This window comes from Sphaerodactylus townsendi, linkage group LG11 (genome assembly GCF_021028975.2).
Source record: "Sphaerodactylus townsendi isolate TG3544 linkage group LG11, MPM_Stown_v2.3, whole genome shotgun sequence".
Classification (NCBI taxonomy): Eukaryota; Metazoa; Chordata; class Lepidosauria; order Squamata; family Sphaerodactylidae; genus Sphaerodactylus; species Sphaerodactylus townsendi.
The window spans coordinates 33223329-33249556 of record NC_059435.1 but is presented as its reverse complement, the minus strand read 5'-3'; the positions used below and the strand labels follow the sequence as shown (position 1 = coordinate 33249556).

Below are 26228 nucleotides of genomic sequence, written 5' to 3'. Positions count from 1 at the left end.
CTATGCGGTTTGTCCGCTGTAGTCCAGTAGATGAGGGAGAACAAACTGAAACTGAACCCAGAGAAAATGTAATGCTGGTTGGCAAGGCCGGTAATCTGACAGATAACCCTTAACGGGGTCAATTTATCCCTGGCACATAGTTTGACTCTGATAAACTAACCACACTGATCCACATTACAGTAACCTCAAGGCTTGACTATTGTAGCTTACTCGACATGGAGATTCCCTTGAAAGCAACCTAGAAACTTCAGCTGGTACAAACCATGGCAGTTAGATTGCTATCTGGAGCATGTCATTATGCAGAAAGTATGCCTGATTTGAAATTGCTTCATTATTGCAGCAGAAATTATTTGTTTCCTAGTTCAGTTCAAGGTCATATCCTGCTCTTGTATTACTGAAGCAGCCTTCAGTTCTAGGCTAGAAAATACATACTTCAAGGACTGTCTCTCCCAGAATAAATGCATTGTGATCTTTGGAGTCAGCTTCCCCGCCCCCCCAAATTAAAAATGTACTCCATAATTGTGAAACTTTTTGGCAGTGGCACACATATTGTGGAATAGCTTCTAGAGACCCAGCCCATACCTTTACTTTTTAGGAAATTATGGAAAGTAGAAATATTCTGAAGAGTCTTGGCATTTAGATGTGCTTCTGGTCTGTCATGCTTGGGATTTGTTGCTTTAAAAACAGTTGTGCCTAAAGCTGTAACCTCACAGTGCTGATTCTCCATGTTTCTTCCATTGTTGCTGCAAAAGGCTTTCACAACAGCAATAAAGCAGCACACAGTGAGCTGAACACTGAATTCTTGCCCTACTCCAGCTGTCTTGCAGCTCTCAATCCCCTTTCCTTTCTAGGCAATCTGGACAAAAACAGCCAGCTCCTTTCCCCCTTATGTCTTGACAATAGAACGAGACTTGCTTTTTTCTTCAATGAACGCTGGGAATTTCAAAGAACTTGTAGATCGTGGCAATATGTTAAAACATGATTGCACTATTGCACCATAGCAACTATCAGTTCCTTCTTTTAAAAAACCCCCTCAAAACTGGAAAGATTAAGGGACTGCATGCTTGATATTTATTTTTTTAGTACTCCAGTTCAGAAGCAAAGGTGGAACAAAACATCCATGTATATACCTTGGTATATTTATTTTAACAGAAGTTTTGTAGTCTGTGATCTTCATTGTTATTGTTAACTGCCTTTGGTTGCCTCTCTGGAAAAGGCAGGCTAAAAATGGTTAAAATAAAAAAAGGAAGAATGGTGCATTATGTTCATTATAGTAGTGTGATCATTGCTAAGAGTATCTGAGGATGTTCTGCTCTGACCTTGGTAGCCCAGGCTAGTCTGACCTCTTCCGACCTCAGAAGCTTAAGTAGGGTCAGCCCTGATTAGTACTTGGATGGAAAACCAGCAGGAAAGTCCAGGGTTGCTACATAGAGGCAGGCAGCGGCCGACCACCTCTGAAAACCCCACCAAGGGTCATCATAGCCTGTGACTTAATGGCACTTTTTGCCACCACAAGGATATTCTCCTTAGCTCCAGGAACATTGCCCCTCCCTCTCCTCATCACCAGTACAGAATGTTGTTACATCTCAAGTATACACATTATATACCTTTCAATCTTGTACTTTTCCATGGCGAAGTGAAGTAGCATCACTTTCGGTTTCACCCAGTAATCAAACTGCAGTTCAGTCACTTTCTGTGAATGGTCTTTAATCTAGTCTTCTTGAAGCCAAACATTAGTACTTTCTCAAGTTTCTATTTCAAATCACCAGTATATAATTATATATATATATATAAAACCACCTTTCTCTGACTCAAGAATTACAAGCACAAAAGGATTCCAGGAAACAATCAGATAAGTATTCATTTATTTAACTCAACCCTATAGAATTATGGTGCCAATAGCTCCTTCAAAGATAAACGCTAAATTAACTAAAGAGTGTTTTTAAACTTTTTTTTTCTTTTTTCAGAGATTCACATTGAAATCTTCAGGAGTGCATTGACTATGGTAAGGAATTGTCTCCGGTAAATAATTGTTTTGTGCCAAGATTTCCATTGCTTTTCCATCAATTGTGTTTTGACAGACACATAACTTACCAATCCTGCATCATAGAAGTTATTCCCCAGTAACATAGATTGCATCAATGTGCAATAGTGGTGGAATCTTCTGCCTGGGTTGTGGGGTGATGTACAAGGTAGTTGTCAAGTGGTTTGTTCATGTTTCCATGAAGCCCTTTCATTCAGAATTATTCCATGAGCTCCTCTTATACAGAATAGATAAATACCCATCATGTATTCCAGCTTGTGCTTCTCAAGGACAACAACATGAACATGGTTGTTCATTATGTCACTTCATTTTAATAATACATGAAAAAGTAATCATTTGAGGAAATATCATATATGGGACATTGGGTTGGTCATTCCTTGAACCATAAGGTGAAGGCTATCTTTGTTTCCTTTACTACATTTCCGCCTTGTCTTTTTTCCATCATGGAACTCAAGGTGATGTTCCTGGAGTTATCTGGCAGACTCCAAGCCAGCCTGCACACAATATCAATATAAGGAATATTAATATTACATTTAAAGGGCTAAAATCCCCCCCAAATGGGAGTTTTCATTCTTCGGAGATGAGGGAGCAACCCAGAAATGGGGGGCCGGCAAGCTGCACAGAGAGCACGGGGATACCTCCTCATGTATAAACAAGGAAATGCGAGGAGACCCCACCGCGGAGGCACTGCAGGGCAAGAAGTGGTACAGGATGCGCTCTATGCATAATGGGCTTGTAATTGCCTTTCTGGCTGTGGCCCTTTCTTGTGTCTTTCTGGAATTTTAGATTATAGTACAATTGCTAAGAATTTCATCTCAATTGGATTGAAATATAAAGTTAGTGCCAGAAATTTGTTTTTCCTTGAACTGTTTATAGAACAGGGACTTGTCTCCTATCTATCTGAAATTTGGCAAAGCAGGACTCCATGAGTAAAGCATACACACTCTGGGAAATCTACCCCAATTGAACAGAAAAAAAAACAGAGCCAGAAATCTGTTTTCCATTGAAGTCAACAAAGAATATAATAAAGAAATCCAAAGATGTGTAGTAATAATGATCAATAAAAGATTAAAGGATAACATTAGCTGACTATGAACACTTTTGGGGGAGTGTACCTCTGCATCTTCCAGTTTTCTCCATTTGGGCATACATTTTTTGTAACCTTAGACCAATAGGGATGGAGTGTTCTTCCTTCCTCTGTGCTCCCAGCTGTCAGAGAGCCACAAAAGAGTCCTCAGCTTATACCACCCAGGCTTTAAATATCTGCAAACCCTGCAACTCTCCCTTGCTCTAACCCAGGGGTAGGGAACCTGCGGCTCTCCAGATGTTCAGGAACTACAATTCCCATCAGCCCCTACCAGCATGGCCAATTGGCCATGCTGACAGAGGCTGATGGGAATTGTAGTTCCTGAACATCTGGAGAGCCGCAGGTTCCCTACCCCTGCTCTAACCCACAGGTGTCAAACTTGTGGCCCTCCAGATGTTATGGACTACAGTTCCCACCATCCCCTACCAGTATGATTCTAGCAGGGGATGATGGGAACTGTAGTCCATAACATCTGGAGGGCCGTGAGTTTGACACCTATGCGGCCTGCTTCCTTTAAGCCACTGGAGTTTTGCCTGCCCATCATCTCTGTTGCTCTGGCAGTGAAAGCTTCAGCTCTCCAGGGCTCAGTTCTGATGGAAGCTTCTTGTTTTAAAGACATTGGCATGCTGTTCCCTGCCTCCTGGCAGCTTTACTGGATGGCAGTGGCATCTTTTCTCTCTTGGTCTTCCTGAGGGTGAATTGTCTGAAACTGAAGGCCCAGGGCACAATCCCAGATATAAATAAAAATGTTGAGTACCACCTCAAAGCAACGTATTGACGAAAATGTACCAAGCCAGTTAGTGCTTTCAAAGGGAATGGTTTTAAATGTCAACTTTACATATCCCCACAGAATATACCAGTCTAGCAGCCCAATTGAATGGTGCTATGCAATTAGTTGTATTGGGATGCTTAGGTGTAATATTCCCCTGAAAAATACTGCATTTGGAATAATATGCCTTCATAGCTTGTGATACACTTCAGAAATTATCATGCCTTTTTCCTGATTTTCTGATGCATGATGAGGACAAGTACATTAACTGCATGATTTTTTGAAGCAGTCAAATGCAGTAGAAGAAATTAGGCAATTTCAGGTCCATTTCTTGTACGTTAAAGCTAAACTTTACAACTCAAGCTATTTATATTTTTGAAATACAAATAGTTGTTGCTCAGGTTACTATTCCGAATTGTGCAACTTCCTCTGTTTTGCTCCTTTGCTCTCTATTTTTTACGATTCCATTCTTGTGTATATATTTGTTATCTTTTTAGAGAGGAGTCCGGCCGCTCCCTCCTTCTGGGGAGGTCTTAATGAATTGGGTTACGGGACACAGTATTATTGTTTTGACCGCTGTTTAAGTGGTTTTTAATGGTTTTTAATGGATTTTAGTAAATATGGTCACTATTGTGACTCTTGTTACACATTGTATACAGATAGTGTTGTGCATCGCCCAGAGCCCCTCGGGGATGGGACGGTCTATAAATTTAAATAATAAATAAAAATAAATAAAACTTTAAAATGCAGGAGTTTTTTGCACCTGTGTAACAGATGTCCCTTACAGGATATCTTTTATAAACATTGTTTTCTGAATTCATGTAAACATATATGGGTATGCTATTGGTTTCTTCCCAACCTATAGAACTGATGCTCTACGGTTTAGGAAGCAGGTTCCCCCACATATCTGTATTTTAGGACAGTTTTCTGCTGTATCATTTTTCATTTTCTTTTCAGGTCCTTTGCAACACAGTTCCTCCAATTATTGTTCAACAGCTTTTGTGCCCTTCTCAATAGGGATTTATCACAAATGCACACCTGCTGTCTTCATGTTGAGCTTCATGTTCTAGTGTTAATTTGATCCAGGAACTTAATTATGTTATCCCATGCATCTGTATTCAGACAGGTGATGACAAATATGTGCATATGTTTCTGTGTGCATATCTGTGTGTGTAAACACAATTACAAATACATGCTTTCTTCCTCCAAATCCTAATCTTAGCCTAGGTCAAGTCATCAGTGCAACACTAGAATAATTTCTCCATTAACCTTAGAATCAATTGCCTTCTGGGCCTTTGTGGATAATCATAATTCCCACTCTTATACTTGCCTACATTTAAAATGTTCTAGCTTCCTTTTTATGATACTCATGGCTGTCCATCCCAGCCTATCTGTTTAGCAGGCTTTTGAGATCATAAATTAAGTTTATAGTCTTATAGTTACATTGTTTGTTATAATTCTGGGAAGCTGAATTGGTGATGGAGGATGCTGTGTTTCCACAGAAGGATAGTTTAGTCCAAACAAAAAGAAAAGTGGGCATTATTATCTAATATAGTTTCTTAGACAACCCCCTTAACAACCATGAATATAGTGGAAGCTTGAAGTTTAGCATGCAACAGGCAGAAATTCATCAGACTTCCTTGAAGTACTGCTCCATATGTAAACTTCCATGTAGATATCCATGTAGACGCAGTGTGTCTGACATACCTTTGGACATGCATGTTCCTAGGGGGCCAAATAGCATCCTCCACAGCATTTCAATTGAGAAAACCATGTGGGACAGGCTGAAGCCCCTTCATTCACAATGCAGTCCCAATCCTAACTGGTCACTGTACTCACAGGAACTCACCTTAGCTTTTACACAGTGTGGGGATCCTATCCATACCTGTATTTCATGTAATGTGTAAATCATAGATCATGGAAAGGTAATATCAGAGTTGGAAGTACATTGGATTAGATCCAAAAAATTGGGTGATTTACTGTTTGTGGCATGAGTCTTTAACGGAAATAAACTCTTTCCAAAAAAAAAATCTAATTGTATTCAGATTGGGGCTGGTCTACTGTTCTTCAAATTGACTTTGTTCTTTACAAAGAGGTTTGGTATTTCTACACATTCACTCAAATTCTTCTCAAATTGCCCGTGAATCATGCTGTATATTCTTCACTGCTAACCTGAACTGTTTCTCAACTGTTCTTGAAAGGTTATTGTTTGTTCTTAAAATTGTCCTCAAAAAGACATGGCCTGCCCCAAAATCTGTATACCGGTATGATAAACTGTATGGTCTGTGCTCCAACTGCCCATCTTGGAAAAACTGCCATGGAATCAGACTTGGCAGGCTTTAGGGGAGGCTTCAGGAATTCCTGGCCTCCTTTTCTTCCTTCTTTCCCTCTTAAAAAAAAGCTCCCCAAACTGTCTGGGGTTTTTTGAGACCAGGAGCTAAAAAACTAGTTCCATTAGCCTTAGAGGGATGTTGATTTGCTTTCCTGGAACTTCAGCCCACATTCTCCTACTACATTGCAGTGAACATTGAAGTGTTTTTTGTAGGATCCACTACTGATTTTCCCTTGGAGTAGTGACTGCTTTACCCTTCACAAAATCCTGAACATGTTTATCTGGAAGTAAATCTGATTTGTATTTATTATGGTTTTACTATCGTTATACAAAATATCCTGAGCACCGCTGGGTATGTGTGTGCGGAGGGTGGGGTTGTAGTGTCCAGTTAATGGCTGCCAAGTCCAAAGCTTGTGCACAGCCAATAGAATTTTTGTAATTTTTTCCCCTTTGAATCATGAAGGCTCAAAAGAAGGAACGAGGAGAACAAAACTCCAGAGGCCTGGTTGTTCTGGGGGCTGTGAAGTCATATGACTTCATGCCCCCTTATGCCATCAGACTAAGCATCATATGTAAACTAATCACATGACTTCACAGCACCCAGAACAACCAGCCCCCCTGGAGTTTTGTTCTCCACATTCCCTCTTCTGAGCAGAGGTGTAGCTAGGAAAAATGGAGCCCGGGGCAAAATCTGAGTTTTGCGCCCCCCCACCCCCCATCCCCCAGGTAGGTAACCACCCTCCCCCACCATGACCAGACAATGATTTTTTGCACCAGATCATTTCAAAGGAGATGGGGGAGGGGCTTGGAGAACTGGTCCTATCCATGGGCCAAGGGGGGAAGGGGGAAGTGTTTGGGGGGCAGGTTAGGGTTTCTACCCCCACATGACATAACAGGGGGCACCCAGGACAATTGTCCCCAGATGTCACCATTGTTGCTTCACCACTGCTTCTGAGTGACCCTGGATCACAAGTCATGATATGAAATGCTTTTGAAAGGTTTCTTTTTAAATGGTTTGCTGGGCAGTCTATCAGGAATGGGGAATTTCTCCAGTTCACGAAGCACAAACTCATAGCCCACTCAAGGCATGTAGAACTCATTGCACAAGGTTGTGAGTCCTGCCCAATATTATTAAACCATGTAGATTGCTGTTGGAAGTCTGCCGGTGGATGTAGGTTGCCATTCACATAGCTGATGCATATATCAATGAGAGTCTTGGTGTGTATTTGTATTCATATTGCAAAACAAATGGGATGAATGCATGTCTTAATAGGGGTGCACATTATCTGGCATCTTTAGTTAAGGAACGTCAGGTCGCAAATAGTGAAAAGGCCTTTTATAATGGAATAGGTGAAAATTGGCTCATGAGGGTAAAGTATGATGGGTTTTAATTAAAATAATAAATGCTTTTTAATATCAACTCTTACACTTTACAAACTTTGGTTAAACCTCTGTAAACTTTTATGAAAAAACATCTTGCCTCAATCTCTAGCTTATCCAAATCTGTTTTCAATGTGACACTCCTCCAACTGAGGCCTAATCACTGTCAGGCAGAGTAGTATGACTGACTTCATGCCTGTCAGGGATGACACTTCTGATAATATTTCCCAGAGGGCACTTGCCGTCTTTGCAATATTCACATTTCCAACTTGTGTTCAATGTGTGATTTGTAGTGCCTCATCAGAGCCTCTTGAGCAACAGCGCTGTTCCGACATTTGCCATTTACTTTGCATTTTCTATTTTCCATCAGTGCAACAGGATAGACTTTTCCCTTGGTAGAATGATCTCTTTTTCACCCCAAGTGATCTATTTTGTCATAACATTTGTCAGTTACAATTTTGCCCTCCATTTTGGTTGGTTGGTTGTTGGAGAGGATCTTGCAAAAATCTTTCTTCAAGTTACTTAAAATCCATTTACGTATACACTTGAATGTAGTTTTTCATACTCTGACTGTCTTTTGTCAGTGATATTACAAATGAAAGTATTGGTGAGTGTGTGGAAGTTTAGGTTAACTACCTTAAGCAAAAAGTTTTGTACCTGCTACAGGAAAATCAAAGTTGGTATAAGAACTGTGTCATTCTAGAATGTAACAAATTCTCCATTTTCTTCTACATTTTTTTAAATTAAAAGGGGACAATGCATGGTCACATCAAGAAATATTGCAGTGTTAATCTGCATTGTATTTGTAATGGACTAGAACAGTGACTCCTATCTGAATCCCCAAAATTATTTTCCGCTAAACCTTTCTTGAATGTAGACAGATTTCTCACTATTGAGTGTTGATTTTCTTTGAGCTTTTAGTGTACCATACAAGAAAAACTGCTGCCGTGTACACACTGAGCCCCCTCCCACAAGGACAGACTTCTGCTATGCAGGCAAGGAAGAAATTCTGGAGACAAGTGATGCATGCAAGCGAGAAATATGTTCCGCATTGCATAGCCAAGTTATAGAGAAAGAGCAGACAGTAAGTCCTTGGAGGGATTTTTGTATTAAAAAAAAAAACCAAACAAAAAAAACAGACCCTTCCAAAACAGAAAGACAATGAGAATCCCACATATTTCAAATAAAATTGGAGGGCACCTACAGTTCCTATACTGAGCAACATGTGTGATGTGGTTGTATATTTGCACCAAACAATACCCTTTCTCCCATTAAACACACACACGCTTTTGGCACTCTGTTCTTTTCTAAATTTCTGGTATCTGTCCTGTGCTAAGAAGATTAACTAGAGAGTGGGATGAATTCACTTTGCTAACTTTTTGTTCTCTTTTCTACTCTTTCAGATATATTGTTGACAGAACCCTAATCTGAAATGTCTTCCAGGAGATTTTCAAAACTTGTGACTGTTGCCTAAAGAAAAAAAAATGGCAAACCTGTTTTCAAGAGTTAAAAATCAAGAAGTCGGCAGAAATCTCTTTCCTGAGGGGGAAAAAAACCTTTCTTCACTTGTGTGATATGATGCTGCTACTGTAATGTTCTGTTAAAATTGTTATACGTTTGTCAAATGAGAACTCTTATTACATCACCCTTGTTCATCATGTAAGTAAAAATAACCTAAAGTCATAATAAAATGTTGTTGTTAATTTTTCTAAACTATCTGTATTTAGTCTTTTTTTTTGTAAATTAGTTTTTACAAAACTAAAGAGGCTCTATGCTTCTTTCAGTGTTGGAGTGAGATCATACATGCTGTCCTCGCATATGGTTTGTACAAGTTGATCTGAAGTTTGGGGTAGATTCTGTGTGTGTTGGATATAGGCATGTTGGATGTTCTGCATGTTATAGGAAACCCTGGAAAATGAAAGCTCCAAATTGCACAGATGGTCATAAGGACATAAGAAGAGCCCTGCTGGCTCAGACCAGTGGTTCATTTAGTCCAGCATCCTGTCTCATGCAGCAGCCAAACATTTTCTCTAGTCATCCAACAACAGGGCATAGAGGCAGAGGGCTAGTGTTGTCTCCTAGCACTGGGATTCAGGGGTTTACTGCCTCTGAAAGTGGAGGTTCCCTGTAATCAACATGGCTGGTAGCAACTGATTAGACCTATCCTCCATAAACCTACGTAATCTCCTATTACCGTTATCTATGCCTGTGGTCATCACTACATCCTCTGGCACCAAATTCCACATGTTAATCAATTGCTATGTAAAGAAATATTTTCTTTTGTCCATCATGAAGCTACTGCCCATCAGCTTCATTGGATGCCCTCAAGTACTAGTACTTTGGCAGAGGAGGGAAAGGTGACTACACTCTGCACCCTGTGCATAATTTTGTAAACCTCTATTTCCCATCATAGATGTCTGGCTTTGAAACCAAAATATCCCAGACTCTGCAGCCTACTTTTTTTCAGAGAAGAGATGTTCCAACTCTCTAAACATCTTTGTTGCCCTCTTCTGTACTTTTTCCAGCTCCGACATGTCCTTTTTGAGAAATCCTGACTAGAACTGTACACAGTATTTCGAATGATGCCACGCCATTGATCTATAGAAGGGAATTATGATATTGGGCATAGAGGCAGAGGCCCTGTTTCCAGATAAATCACCTATTCTGGAGGAATGAAGCCATATAATCATTTTGTTAAAGATAGGAAAGGAAAGGTTGTGTTATTTACGGAGACAAATGGGTGGAAGAGTGATTCCAATTTGCCAGAAAGAAACAAGACTGATTCAGAGCCGTAGTGAGGGGGGACTGCTCCCCAGGCATGTGTATGCCCAGTGCCCCCACCACGTACCCGAACGCCCTGGAACACTCCCACACTGGTGCGGGCCCAATCCCCACTGAATGTTGGATATTCACAGACACCTTTCCAGTACCTTCCAGACACCTTTCCAGTACCTGAAAGTGACATGTCCAGCTTCTGAGGTTCCATCTCTTGGAGAATCTTTAGGCAATCTCCACTTTTGTAATCCTTTCGTTTAAAACGCATGCTTCTTTTTTGCCACATTGCCAAAAAAATTAGTCACTTGTATGGCATGTTCCATCAGCATTGTCTCACTGTGCCATCCAGTTTTGTAGTGGGAAAGGGCTTGTTGTTGTTGTTTTGGTCGATTAACATGTTTTATTTGCATAATAATGGCATACGAAACAATTATCACTGTCACCATGCAAGAAAGAAATCAGGATTGGTCATAAAGTATAGATTTCAGATCATGCTAGGTGAAATCCAACTTTTTCCTGGAAAATTTTGTGGCATGTCCTGATCAAGCAAAGAAGATCCATTAACAGAGAATAGTTTCTGCATGAAAAATCTCCCAAGAACAAAAATAGCTGGCGTGGAAGAGAAAGGAGGAATGGGTCCCGCATTAGATGCATGAAGAACATATCTGCACTGTTTATGTAACACCCAATGAATATTCTGCATAGTAAGCTCAAAGTTGACAGAACTAGTCTCCTGTTGGGAAATGTTTCCAATGCAGCAGTGAATGTGCCCTGCTGCATAAGAATCCTCCACACATGTCTGTTTACTCCAGGACTGTGCAATGGCTTGCATGTGTCTAACAGCCATGACAGGTCATATATCTTGGACAGTTCTTTCATTTCCTCCCATCACCATGCTATTTGATACAGCAACTTTGTCTGTCCGGCTGCAGGCCACCACAGTGATAGCCCTGAGGCTCTTGTACGCCTTTCAAAGCTGTCAACACTGTTTTCCTTCGCCAGTGCAAAAGATTGATAGCCAGTAAAGGGCAGTAGTGAGACTGGAGTTGGGGAGACGCAGATTCACATCTCCCCTTCCTCATGATACTCACTGGATGATCTAGGCCAGTCATTTACTTTCCTAACAGGCTTAGTGTGAGGATGAAAGGGAGTTGGGGAGACTCAGGTCACCCCAATGTAACTCAGCAAACCCCTGGGTTCATGAATCCCTCAGATTCAAAAAGTGGCAGATTTGGAATAGTTCCAGGCAAGAAATGATAATGTACCCTGCGGTTTCCCAAGCAACTATGAAGTTGTTCTAAGAAAAAAAAATCCAAGATATTTTTGCTCTGTTTATTTTTTTTCAGGATAACAATTTATTATACACTTGAAATATAACAATATACATATACAACTGAATGTATAACGGAAACCTGGGTGCTATGAACACAGCAACCTTTGTAAATACAGGATCTTCACCAGTCTTCAGTAAGGGCACTCTGCATATCACCTGGACACATGAAACTGCCTCTTTTGAGTCAGACCATGATCTATTAAGATCATTATTGTCTGCTCTGACTGACAGTGGTTCTCCAGGGCTTCAGCTGGATTTATTTCACATAACTATCCATTTGATCCTTTCAACTGCAGAGGTGGGGGGGGGGGTTGAACCCAGGGCCTTCTGCAAAGGAAACAGATGCTCTGCCACTGAGCTATGGCCCTTCTGGTGGCTAATAGGTGGTGCTCTGTCAAAAAAAAAGTCCAAAGAATTCATTTGAGGACATGCAGGGCTTCTTCTTACTGCTGAGTGCCTGCTGCTGTCTCTTTGGCTTGGGATTGCAAAGAAATTAGCAGTTCCCTCCAATCAAACTCCAGGTGTCAACTTTATTAGCTGCTTATGCTCCATTTGCTCACTGGATACAGACTGATTGGAGCCATTTCCCAAGTTTTCCCAAGCTCTCAGGTGGAAGGGAAGAATGTGAATGCTATTGACAGACAAGTAGGCATTCAGTTGCCAATTCCCCTGTTGAACTGGCTTTGTTTCAGTTCTACTGTACAGGCTTAATTATTTTATTGTGAGCTGGTAAAGACTAGCCACTAAGAGAGTGAGTAGGAGTATAGGTGGTGATTCCTTGTTTTAAAAAAAACCCTCCTAGGAAAGTTATTGCCTTCTGCCTGCCCAACCTAACCTTCAGTTTGCCCAGATCTGCTGTACTGAGAGAATACCAGCCTATCTTGCAGAATAGTTGTAAGGGTTACAGTGAGGTCCACATGCAAACTGCTCTGAACATTCTGATATAAATAGGACATCATTATTTTAAAAATCAGGAGAGTTGTCCCTCCCCATTTGTAGAGAGAACCTGGCTCTTTTAGAACCTCAAAAAGATAGGAATGAGCCAAGCTCATGGACACAAAGATTTGCTCGGGAGCATTTTTCAGAACCTGATGATATTCAGCCAATCTTTCCATACCTTTTTTTTTTGGCCTCCTTAGTTAAAGAGCTGATATGATTAATGAGGTGTGCTGGGTTAATGCCTTATATTTTGCTACTTAAATTACTGAAGCAGTTTTGAGCAAAGCTTTTAGTTGGGATATAAGATTGGAAGACCTTTTGAAGGCAGGTGATTGCTCCAACACCCCACTTTTGTCAATTTAGGCATAAATCAACTGTGAATGATCCCCCCTCATTGTGATTTTTCATAAGGTTGGAACTCTGGTAATGAACATTCCCATCTTGAAGAGAAAGTCTGATTTTCCCTCCTGGACCTTGTTGGAAATAAGATTGTGATTTATGAAGGCGAATGGAAGCAAATGACTGTCCTTTTGGCCGTCTTTCTTCTTTGCCTGTCAGGTGCTTTTTTCTTTCTTTCTTCTTCCTAAAAACGGAAATACTCCAATAAAACAGTTTTCATGATGATGCTTGGTATTTCTTCCATTATCAGGTGCTTCTTATGATCTATCATTTCCCACTGCTTGACACCAGGAGAGTGGAATGGTAACATGAAATATTGTACTTGCTTTGTGGGTCAAGTAGCAATATAATCTGAACAGGTTACCTCAGTGTCAACACTTGTCCTCATTAATATGACATTTTCTTTTCATATTGAAAAGCACATAAAATTGCACATTCTAGCCTTGAAAGTGTAATAAGGAAAATGCTTAACACTGTAGACAGAGATCCGCAGGCATTGAATTCTGTACCAGATATGAAGCTGGCTGAAATAATAATGTAATATTTCTTCCAAAAATCCTACTCTCCTCATAAACACAGACTACTGAGGATAGACATACTGTTCTCTCAACCTTTTGCAGAGATATGGATATTCAGCCTACCAGTGTACTATCCAGAAACTTCTTACGCATGAGAAGTTTGGACTAATAATTCTTTGGACTAATAAACAAACAAACAAATAAATAAATAAATAAACATCCCATGGTATTTGCTGCAGATCAAACTGATATTGAAAGGACTACTGTAGTTTAAAAACTGGTAACCATACAAAAAGGTGCACTTTTTTATGCATTTTGCCATGGCCACAAAGTTTTGGACAGCAGACAGCTCTTAGACCCTAGGGTAACTATATAGCAGCACATTTGGAGTAAGGCTTAACAAAATGCCAGCACTGTAATATACTTAGTAGTGACAGATGGAACTTGTGCGACAGCTTAGGAAGGGCTGGAGCTTCTTTCTGAGAGGAGATAATAATATGGTTTTCCCTTCTATGTTGGAAGCTTCAGGAATCCTAAACATAGCTGATTCCAGTTAGAAAGACCAAACATACTTTGAAAAGGAAAATCCCAAGTTCTTAGGTAGTCACAGTTGACATGGGGGCAGGGGCCCCAAAGCACCGGATGACACTCCTGCAAGTCAAGTGGGGGGCTGTCTGCCGTCCATCAGTAACATGAGAAGTTGGGACCTCTGCTGCTAGGCTGAGGTTCACCCTGGCAGGAGGGTGGAATTGGTTGAGCACCCCTTGATGACTGGGTCTGCTGCTCCCTTTGTAAAGCAGGGCTGGGGAGAGAGAGCCCCATGAGTGGCCTGTACAGTGGGCGAGGTTAAGCCAGGAGCAGACAAAGGGCATCTCAGGTGTGGTCTCTTGGCTTTTTAGATGAGTCTAGCATGGTGTAAATGCATACTGTATTTGTTATTTGAGTTGCTGGAACATATGTACTAATGATGGTATGCTGTGATTGATTGCAGTTAGCTAAAATTCTATCTTTCTTTACAGCGGTACAAGCAAAGAGGAGAGGCAATCACTGTGGGCACTTCATTAACTCAAATGGAAGTATTCAATTTATTCAGTTTCTTTTTGTCATCATAATGTTAATCCACATTAATCCACAAGGGCAGGACCCTGTGTTAACTATCATAGTATTCTGACTAAACAGAGTCATACTCTTCTAAGCCCATTGATTGCACTGGGCTGAGAAAGGTGTTACTCTGTTTAATATTGCACTACAAATCGACTTTTTTAGTATTGCACTACAAGACCTATTCTGCTTGCTTTTTGGCCAGGCAGGTTACATAAGTTTTATGCTTACAGCAATACAACAGTATGCCAGTTCAATTGTGATGATACCTGATCAATTGTGATGATTTATAGATCCCTACCACCAGCATATCTTTAGGTTCCACCCAGGAAAATGCAGTTCAGTAGCAATCCTATCTTCATGCAGCAGGTATAATTCAAGAATAGATTATGTAGGTAAAAGGGACGGGACAATATCCTGCATCTCATCATGCTTTGGAGCCCAGCTTCCAAGATCTGTTGAAAGCTGTTTGCTTACATCAACTCCATGCATTATACTTAGGAAACTGGGCAGATTTTTGTTAATGAATACCAAAATATAGCGAAATCAAGATGAAATATTCATTTTTTAAAAATAAGATTTTTATCATATTCTCTAAAACCTTTCCATTTCCTTAACCTCCTAAAGCAATTTCCCCCCATTTATAGCAAGAGGTAGTATGCAATTTTCAGTAATTATTACCTGGGGTGACACCTTTCAACACTGAAGGAAATAAACAGAGTTAATTAGCTTCAAATAATTTACTCATTTGTTATATTTCTTGCAAAGCATATGAAAACTTTTTGCAATAGTAGAGGGAACATTTCAGCATCATTTTTAGCCTTAAAGCAATTCTAAACGGTCAAATGGAAATTTTAGGGGTAATAGACAGGGTTATCCATCTGTTTTATAGCAACAACATGCTTCCAAAGTTATGAACTTCCACTTAGAAGAGCTTTAACTGTGGCATCAAATGCACAGTAAATTTAGACTTATATTTGTTATAGGTTCATAAGGGAAGGAGATTACAGCTGCCAAACTGGAATTTTAGTCAGATTTATTATTTTATCTTGGGCCCAGATCAGTTTAAAACTGTTTTACTGTATATCGTTATCAATAACTCACTCTCTTTTGGCAGCTGATGAATATGCTAGGGTAAACCCTGAAAAAAATATTGTTTTTTACAATCCAGTTTCTTGATGGTTTCATTCAATGAAACTTTTTAGAGGATTCCATATAGGTGCTGTTTTTAATCATAATCTTTCACTATGACTCTCTACTTAGTAATTAATGGTATTATTGCATGGAAGGTATGTACAGCTTTTCATCCAGGCAACAGCTGTGTAGACCTTATCCTAACCATGCTAATAGGAAGTAACTTGCATGGAACTGTAAGCAGGAGTAAAAGTAAATGTGACAAAGAAATGTAAGCATATTTCAAGTCACACATATCTGTTGACATACATGAGGAATTAACATGCATGGAACTGTAAGCAGGAGATAAAGTCAATGTGACACAAAGAAATATTTCAAGACACACATTTGTTGACTTACATGAGGAGCAAAGCAGGCAGAGCATGAGCACTTATTTGGCTGGTACAGGTGTTGCATGTTTACTCCATGGCTCTAGAACCTGCCATGTAAGTTGCCCTATTCCCACATAGCATTAGCATGCCAGCAATCAGTGGCCCTTGTGTGCACATCTGTGGTAGTAGTGGAAGTCACAGCCAATTTACAGCAGCCCATAGGGCAGTGGTGTTGAACCTTTGGCACTCCAGATGTTATGGACTACAATTCCCATCAGCCCCTGCCAATTGGCCATGCTGGCAGGGGCTGATGGGAATTGTAGTCCATAACATCTGGAGTGCCAAAGGTTCGCCACCACGGCCATAGAGTTTTCAAGACAAGAGATTATCAGATGTGATTTGCCATTGCCAGCCTCTGTGTAGCAACCCTGACTTTCCATCCAAGGACTAATGAGGGCCAACCCTACTTAACTTTTGAGATCTGACAAGTTAGATCTGGGCTATCCAGGTCAGGGTGTGCACATCCATAAAAGCATTCATATATGGTAGTGTCCATGCAGCATGAAGTGGTAAGCTGCAGTACTGCAGCCCAAGCTCTGCTCATGACCTGAGTTCAATCGCAGTGGAAGTCACTTTCAGGTAGCCAGCTCAAGGTTGACCCAGCCTTCCATCTTTCCAAGGTCGGTAAAGTGAGTACCCAGCTATTTTAGTGGTTCTGTAGTTTGACAGCTGACCCTCTGACTTGCTATGTGTGCACATATACTGGGAATACTCTGGCAAAATAACAAGGGAGCATACTAATTTTTTTGGGGGGGACATGTATTTCTAAAATTTAGGGGTTCTGCATTTACATTGATTTTTTTTCCAAAGTCCATATGTCTCCCTGCCCTGAAGAGAATTGTCTCTATTAGGAACTTTTCTGTAGGATGATCTAGACAATACCAGAATAGTTAGCAATTTGTAGAGGCTCATGAGAATAAAAAAGTTTGAAGAAGTGCAAATTATTGTGTCCAATGCAGAGTTGTTGTCCAAATCGGCATCCCCTAATCAAGTTCTCTTTCGATTCCCTATGATGTGTAGGATCACGTACTCCAAAAATTGTGACCTCATCACACCAAATCTTTGCTTACCACACAGCAGCTGCTGCCAAGGGCAAATGTTGAGTCTACCACAGCACAATGATCCTGCAGCATAGGGTATGGGAGGAGTGGAAGAGAATTCAACATCGAAATGTCCTATTGGCTGCAGTGTATACTTCTGCCAAGAGTGTAAAAGAAAGCAGGAGTTAATTTTTCTTGGCATGATGCTTTGTTTGCCTTTGTTTACACCATCCACACTCCCCACACTTCTGTATGTAATTATAACTGGGTTGTGCTTTCATTGACTACTGAGAAACATAATGCATATTTCTGTTTACATAGGTTTCCCTGAACTGAACAAATGTGCAGATAAAAATTCATGATTCTCTTAGGAGGGGGGAGAATAAAAAATAAAAATAGAAATTAGCAAGAGCTGTAAAAAAATGGGATATGAGTAATATGGCATGTCTTTTGCTAATTGGAGGACCCTTGGAATATGTCACAGGTCTCTTAATTGGTTAACCAAACGTTATGGCATTCTAACTATTAATTTGTCTGCATTCCAGATTTTTCTTCTCATTAATAATGTCAGGAGGAATAATTTTTGCCAGTGTGAGTGCTATTATGTGTTTGACTATTTACTCATTTCAAAATTATCCAGCAGTCGCTGAATTGTTTAACTGTCCAACACAGGCTGTTTTCACACAGCACAAATAAAACCTTTTCAAAATGGGGGAGAGAAACATTTTAGGGTGGAATTCCACACAGATTTTTCCCTCAAAACATTTTGTTGCCAACCTCAAAATGTTTTAAATGAATCCCTTTTTTCTAGTGATTCTTTTGCCTGGAACGTTTTAAACGTTACGTTTAACCCCCTCCCCCCCAACTCCCTTGTGCTGCTTTGCACGTTTCCCCTTTGCCCGCTTCCCTGTTGCTAACTTTTTCCTGATTCTTGTCCTGCTGTGTCATTTCTGTTGCCTATGGTCTCCCCACTCCTGCATATCTTTTGATCTAAGAAAATTGAAATACCCATAGCAATAGATCGATAATAACACTAAAAAAGTTTTAAAACAATAAGTTTAGTCAATCAGCCTAAACACCTGATTTGCCCATGTACGTGATCAACAAACTGGGAGGGGGGGGAGTAATGGGGAGTAATTACAGCACACTGGGAGATGGACAATCATGAATCTGGGGAGCTTAGCAAACTGTGGTTCATGTCCTTTTGCTGTTTTGCGGTTTGCATGCCACCATTACTACCCCCCTCACCCCCTCCCCTCCATGAAAGACATTCAGTGTTTGGGCAAAGTGTTCAGATGTTGTATTCAAGACTTTTCTTTAACAGTTTACCTTTTTAATATTGATATATTGATCAGATAATTTTAAAATGAAAAATTAAATTAAAAATTAGCCATTCATGCACAATAGAGAATTCATGAAACATTGCCCCCCCCCCCCCCGCCCCACGCCACCGGACACAAGAAAAAATCCAGCTGGTGGGTAATACCTGCCCTGGTTCAAATAGAGTGGTGCTGAACACACTCCAAAACAAAGACTCCGCAGCCAATTCTTTTTGAAGTTGTGGGAACCTCGCCCTGCATAAACTGTGTTTCAAAAATGCTTGATATTTATTTAACAAGATTGACTGTATAATTCCATTATTGTTATCTGCCCTGAGGCTGACCTCAGCCAGGAAAGGACAGGTAAGAAATTGAATAAATTATTACATTAATTAAATAAATTTGAGTTTTAACTGTATATTTCTCAGTGAATTGGTTGGTTCATGCATTTTAAATATTTAAATAGATTTTTTTTCCAATTGGAAACAATTATATCTTTTCGGTTGATGCTTGTATGAAAAAGCAGGTGATCAAGGATGTAAATAAAACAGTTAACGGAAAAGATACTCTTTTCATTTGAAATTGACAAATGATTATTCAAATGCCTTTGTTAATTGTGTGAACCAGCTCAATTAGAATGCAATTTGCTTTTCCGTGTGCTCTCAATCCACTTTGGCAGGAGTTCACTGCAAACCAACATTTACTAGGTGACTAAAGGGAGGTTCCTGTGAACTGAGCAGCGCTATATTTTCACTGAAGTGGCCCTTCCCTCTCCCCCGACACCCTCAAGACAAAACCAGATGTCCAATGCCTTTTCACATGAAACAAGTGGAAATATATTTGAAGGAACTCTCAGTTTGTTTTATCCCTTTAAACTCATCCTTTCAAAATAATATTTGAAGCCCATTTTTCATAGTGTCAAGACATGGGGACCCTCACTAGAATGACACTGGCTATCCTGATCTTGTCAGGTCTTAGAAGCCAACCAGGGTCAGCCCTAATTAGCTCTTGGATGGGAGGTCACCAAGGAAGTCCAGGGTTGATAGACAGAGGCAGGCAATGGTAAACCACCTCTGAATATCTCTTGAAAAACCCATGAGGGGTCACCATAAGTTGGTTGCAACTTGATGGCAAAACATGGGTAGGGAGATAAGTAGTGCATGTGGTGGGAGGGGAAAGCAGGATCGAGCTAGTCAGCTCTGCTCTATCCTATGCATTAAAAGAGCCTTTGGGATACAGTGCTCTCCTAGTACTCTTGACCCCTGAAAAGCCAGGAATTCAGAAATTTGACTGTGTTAATGCCATCTTTGATCATTGTTGCACTGTGACCTCATGAAATAGGAGAGTGTGCTATCAGCTATCCTCCCAATAACAGCAACATCAACAACCTTTATTGGCATAACAGTGCATTTCCATAAACAATAGGTTCATTCAGGCCAGACAAAGGAGCAGAGAGAAAAGAGAAATAATAATAAAATAAAAAGGAAGGAGGGGAGATATTAGTCAAGTTTACCCTTAGGACTCTAAATTATAAATACGTCAAGAAATTTGGCTACTGAATCAGTTACATCATTGCTAGTATTGTCTAATATATATATATGATTTTGCACATGCTTACACTGGAAAATACAAACCTTGCACTATTCATACAAAAGGGTAACTATGTATATATATATATATGTGCAAAATCATATGCTGAAATCTGGGTTTCTGGCTTTCCAGGTCTGGGAAAAAATTGACATGTCCTTTCCATACAAAATGGTGATTGCACATATCAAGGGGTTTACATGTGGCTCAGTCATCCATTATGCATAACTGAATTGCCAGAACTGTTATGAGAGAACAGAGCTTTAGTCAAGGTTTGAACAGGGACTGCGGTTTCTTCTCACACCATAAAACTGAGAATAACACTTCTTGACTTAATTTCCATTGCTGAATGTCCTTTTAAGAGTTCTCGCATAAATATTCCCTTTCCTGTGCTTGCAACTTCCTACCAGTAAATAATCAAGCAAGAATAATCTGGAAATGTTTGTGCTTTCTAAATACCAAATTACAGTCAATCTAAAAGGTGAAACTGAAACTTCTCTTTGAAAATGCATTTTCTGTAGAAGCTAATGGAAAACATGATTATTTCAATTGTATGAAAAGCACAAAGTATAAAAAACCCAAAATATTTAGTGACTAAATTTTTGCTTGGGTTTTGACATCAGAATTTTGGAAGCAGTCTTATATTTAGGACATATTACTTGTAGTCAAGGAAAGTTGCAGTGGTCTTGAACAATGGTGTTTGCGTCCTTTATTCATACAGAGCATACCCCGAGGTTGTATTGTCGAAGGCTTTCACGGTCTGATTCAACTGGCTGTTGTGGGTTTTCTGGGCTGAGTGGCCGTGGTCTGGTGGATCTTGTTCCTAACATTTCACTTGCATCTGTGACTGGCATCTTCAGAGTGTATCACAGAGAGAAGTCTGTTACACACTGTGTCCAGTGTGGTTGTTTACCCTGAGGTTGTTAACTCTGCAGTGGGGTTTTTACATGTTTTTGCTGACACAGTATTTCTGCCAAGTTGAGCTGCCATTGTGCTCGGCCCCCTTCCTATGCTTCCTTGTTTTTCTGCAACCTCTGATGGGGGAAGTTGCCTGTTGTGTTGAGGGGGGGGGGTTACATTTTTTAAAAAGGCCCACTACTTCTCCTGAAATGCTGACCAGAGGAGTAGGTGGAACTGCTGCTTGGTGGGTGGGGAAGCCTGAAAAGAGTAGGAAAACTTTAAGGGAGCTGCATGTACGCTAATTCCCTTCACTTTCCTTACAAAGGGAGATAAAAAGTCACACTTCAATCATGTTTGGAAAATGCATGGAGTTCGATCTGAAGCATGGTGATTTCCGAAGAGGGGGAAACATGTGCTTAACCAAGAATCCAATTCAAAGGGAATGTACATTGAAGACAAAGAAGACCACAAGTGCATAAATGGCCTTTGTTTCTGATAGGTTATATGATTAGGCTACAGTTAGGGTTGCCATCAGGCCTAGAGAAACATGTCCTGTTCTTTGAATATATTTCCACATATTAAGCCTCAATTAAAGGGGCCAGATTTTTTCCCCTAGCCATAGTGACAACCATAGTCCCTAGCCATAGTGAAGCTTTTTTAAAAGTGATTTATCTGATATTTGGTTCATGTGTATGAGATTTCACAATTTTTTGTATAGTGCTCAGCAATGCATTTAGGCTGTGTGCTTTTTGATGATATTCCACTGAAGCAAGAGGAAGCGCCTGAGAAGCATTAATAGTCTTCTGATATCTGTTTGTGGGCCAAAAGCTGATGGCAAGACTTGCTTCTAGAAACAGTCTTGCACTGTAACTTGAGTGATTTGTTGATGCTGGTAGTTCTTTCTTTGTACTCTTATACCTTCATGCTGATGCACGGTTTATTTTGTTCCAGTGACTGAGCTTTAAGCACGAGACTTATTTCTGCACTGCTTGCAGTTATATCACATGAAAATGAGCAAGTCTTGTAAACTGTTTCTCTTTATGCAAAACGTTGTTCTGGGCTGAGGACTTTTGTGACACCTTTGAAGATTAGGTATGGAGGTTTCATGGTGGTACTCGCTTCTCTAATCCCCCCCCCCCCCGGTGTGGTTTGGAAAGGAGTTGGTCTCTGGCTCCCAGTTTTGAATAACTGCAGAGCAACTGGCATGGAACTAACTTGCATTTTATTTAATTTTATTACCATGATGCCAAATGCCTCTGGCTGAATTTTTAAAGATGCTGAACTTGCACATCTTCCTGGTGCATTGCTGGCACACAGATCAGGGAACTGAGCTGTCAAACTCACGAGAGATCTTAAGAGAGATGAGTGACTGGCTTATTCTGCTGTCACCCAGACTTGTACGAGACCATCCACTAGTTAAAAAGCAACATGATATGCCTTGCTTCTAATGAATATTTTTTAGCTGAACCTCTGTTCACTGAATCCTTTTCTTCTGCGACAACTGCAGCTATCTTAGGTGTAGAGATGTACTCATAGCATTTCAGTTAGACATACAGGATCAAATTCAGGGAGGCTGTGTTCGGTTTGTGCAGTGCTCAGCACCACACAGCCAGATGCATATTCAGGTTGCAAACTTGTAGATGAAGCTGGCTGGAAACCAGCAATGTTACTAACCATCTTCCCCTTCTTCCTCAAGTAGTTTTCCAATATCTTAAAAACCGCTAATAAGGGGGATGAATGTACCCTCAGTTGAATAAATTATAACTGAATAAACATAAATAAAGTGCTATAAATAAAGAAGAGGACATAAAACCAGAGAAATGGAGTTGGGGCGAGACAGACTTCCGAATTAACATTCAGTTTGCGGGCAAGTATGTCTGCTAAATGAATTAGGAAGGCAGGAAGAAGCCAGACAAGCTGAAGGAGGGGGAAAAAAATACCACAAATGCTGAATTACGTGCACATTTGGATTGCACTGTTGGATTCACTTGAAGATACCCTCAGTCACAAGTGACAGCACATAGGGCAATGCTGGGAAAATTCCATTTAGAAAGTTACATTTTGCCTCCACACCTTGCCTCTTAGCTGGCAGAGGCCCCATGTCAGAGCACAATTCCATGCCATCTTACTTGTCGTGGTGTGGCAACACTGGTCATCTCCCTGGCAACCTACAGCATCGCAGCCTGGGTTAAGAGCTAGATTCTGTTGGTCCTGTTTCCCCAAGCATATACCAGACTCAGTTCTGTCTGCTGTTTATTCACCCCTTTGTACCCATAGGACGAGGAAGCGCAGTTACCAGCATCCTTCCTACCTTGCAATTCCTCTTGCTACTCCATCAGGTGACTTTAAGCCTTGCCTTAGGAAGACTCTTGACTTAGCAGACCTGTTGCCCCACCTGCTCTCAGCTGCTTCTAATTGCTGCTGCTAATCACTGCTGGCTCCACCTGTCTCCAGGATGGTTAGGCCACACTTTCTCCACCTGTGTTATGCCTTGCCTAATCAGGCTTCTCAGAGCTGTTTGGGCGCAGTTTTGCTTCCAGCCGTGCCTCAGACCCCTCCTTACGAGGTGCACCTTCTGGCCTCAGGTAAGCGGTTCTGCCACTGGCTTGTCCCTGTCACATGTGCGCTTTGGCTGGAACTTGAGGTGAATGCATCAAATGGTCAGATTATTCATCTCCACAGTTGATAAATCTGTGTAGTACATGTCACGTAGAGTTTAGAATATACATTATGTGATAGAGCTTTTGTTGTTGTTCTGGTACTCACTGGTTCTGAATACCAGGACACTTTCTTGGGGCTGCGTTAAGAGATTGAGGGAAAGCTGTGCAATCTTATATGGGAGTACTGTCACCTTTTAAAGAATACCCCTTGCAAAAAATCCTGTGTTTGTTAAATATAATCTTCTGTTAAATTTGTATCTGTATAGGCTAGATTGCTTCTGTTTCTACTAAAGCACTGCTGCAGTTACCCTGGCTGGTTTTTCCAGACATTAGCAAACAATTTTGAATGTGAGTTATCCTGTTCATATAAGCCAGAGCTTGCCTTGCCTTTTTTTTGTGGGGAGGGAGATGACTGGGGGGTGGGGGGGATAGATATGGTGCTTCTGAGAAGAGCTCACTTATAGGTTGCCCTTTCTACATGTTGGAGTTTTTAGTTGTTCCCCTTGACTGTATTCTTTCCCCCTCCCCTCATTATGGCTTAATTGTACTGTTAGTATTGAGATGCTGCTGCAATTTTGGTTATCCTAGTTGATTTTCCATTTATGGTTGGTAGTTCAGTTATAAGTGTGACATATTTGATTGTGTTATAATGCTGTGAATTGCCTTAGGCATATTACTGTGGAGATGTTGTCTATAAATATTTGAATTAAATAAGTAATAAATAATGACACAGGATTTAAGTTTCTCTTTGAGTTCACTATAGAACAGTGGTTCTCAACCTTCCTAATGCCACGACCCTTTAATACAGTTCCTCATGTTGTGGTGACCCCCAACCCTAACATTTACCCATTTTACAGATGGAGAACACTGATGCAGAGAGTCTTAGGCGACCCCTGTGAAAGGGTCGTTCGACCCCCAAAGGGGTCCCAACCCCCAGGTTGAGAACCACTGCTATAGAGTCTGTCCTCTGGAGCACCAGTTTCCTCCACAAGAACTGATCTTTAGTCTGGGTCAGTAGTATTTCAAGGAGAACTTCAGATTGAACCTGGAGCTTGGTGGCAACCCTACACTCTGAAACATCAAGTTTTCTTAGCCCAACCTATTGCTTAGGGCTGCTGTGTGGATATAATGGAGGAGAGGAAAATTATGTAAATCATATTTTGACTTCAAGTATTCTCATTTTTTGTTTAAATTAATAGGCTTTACAGTCTGGGCAGAGATTCATGGATGCTTATTCCTCTCCCCCCTCCCTTTGTGGCCTGCTCTGTTTCCTGTGTCACTTCCATATGGGGTTGCCAACCACCAGATGGTGGATGGAGAACTCCCGCTATTACAACTGTTCTCCAGGCAATAGAGACCAGGTCCCCTAGAGAAAATGGCCATTTTGGCAGTTGGACTCTATTGCATTGAAGTTCCTCTTCTTCTCCAAACCTGCACTCCTCAGTCTCCACCCTCAAAATCTACAGGAATTTCCTAACCCAGAGCTGGCAACCCTACCTCCATATTAGACCCTCATATTAAGTACAACTATGCAAAAGTCAGTCGATCCATTTATTTTTCTGTAATGTGTCTGTTGAAATGTTACAGGTTCATTTCTGTTAAAACTGCTGTACATGTTTATGCACACCTCAGAACTCTTTCAACTGATTTTGCTTTGGCAATTCAATGAAATAAAAATTCCAGGACATGTGCACTCAGATGTACAACTTGACAGTTCGCATAGTGTCAGAGTGTCAGAGTAGCATCTCGGAAACCCAGGTTTGAATCCCCACTCTGACAAGGAAACTCAGTGGTTGACCTATAAACTCTTGGCATTATTGTGAGGTTAACATGAAGACAGCAGAAGAATGTTGCAGCCTGCTTTAGAACTCAATTTTGGAGAAACGTAGGGTATAAATATTTAAATAACTAGTAAAATAACAATTGGGAGCTTAAATAGGCAGCAAGGGCCTATTTAATGGGCCACAAAGACTTAGGCCTATGGGAGAGAACCAGTTGTCTAAATGAAGGACCATTCTGAGGCTGAATGGTATATGAATGGGTTATTATGCTGTCTTTTTAGTTTTCTCTGCGGAGCTTTCTAGAGTTGCCTAGTCTCCTATTCCAGTTATCCCCTGCTGCTTGGTAGGAAGGTGGAGAAAATGGGGTGGGGAGAAATTGGTGTCGCTCCAATACTAAGACATTCCTTCCAGCAGAAAGGTCGAAGTGTCAAGTCAGGGTAGTGCTTTAGGATTCTACCAGAACTGTAGGCAAAGACATGAAATTCTAGAGCTTCACCTTGGTGTGATAATGTTGCCTCTGGGTTCATAGCAGAAGTGATGTCATGGCATCAGAGCACCGATTAGCATGTCCCTGCCCCCAAAAGCTTGCACCAGATTCCAGAGTTTAAGAAGCAGCCCTATTTTGCACATTACAGTACAGATGTGAAGATACAGGTGTGTGTCCTTATAGACATTTGCAACCTGAGATCACATTGGACC

At 40.7% G+C, this 26228-nt stretch overlaps 1 protein-coding gene across 4 annotated transcripts in view; it reads left to right on the top strand.

Annotated features, from left to right (window-relative positions):
* RBMS3 (RNA binding motif single stranded interacting protein 3) overlaps positions 1-26228 on the top strand; it is an 882486-nt gene that overhangs the window by 43189 nt on the left and 813069 nt on the right. The window contains exons 2-3 of one of the 4 annotated variants that reach the window (XR_007245740.1): positions 1968-2005; positions 9016-9325. The exons of the other annotated variants lie outside the window; for them this stretch is intronic. The gene's annotated coding sequence lies outside the window, so the exon portion shown is untranslated. Of the gene's footprint in view, positions 1-1967; positions 2006-9015; positions 9326-26228 lie in introns of those variants that run through there. 4 annotated transcript variants of the gene reach the window in all.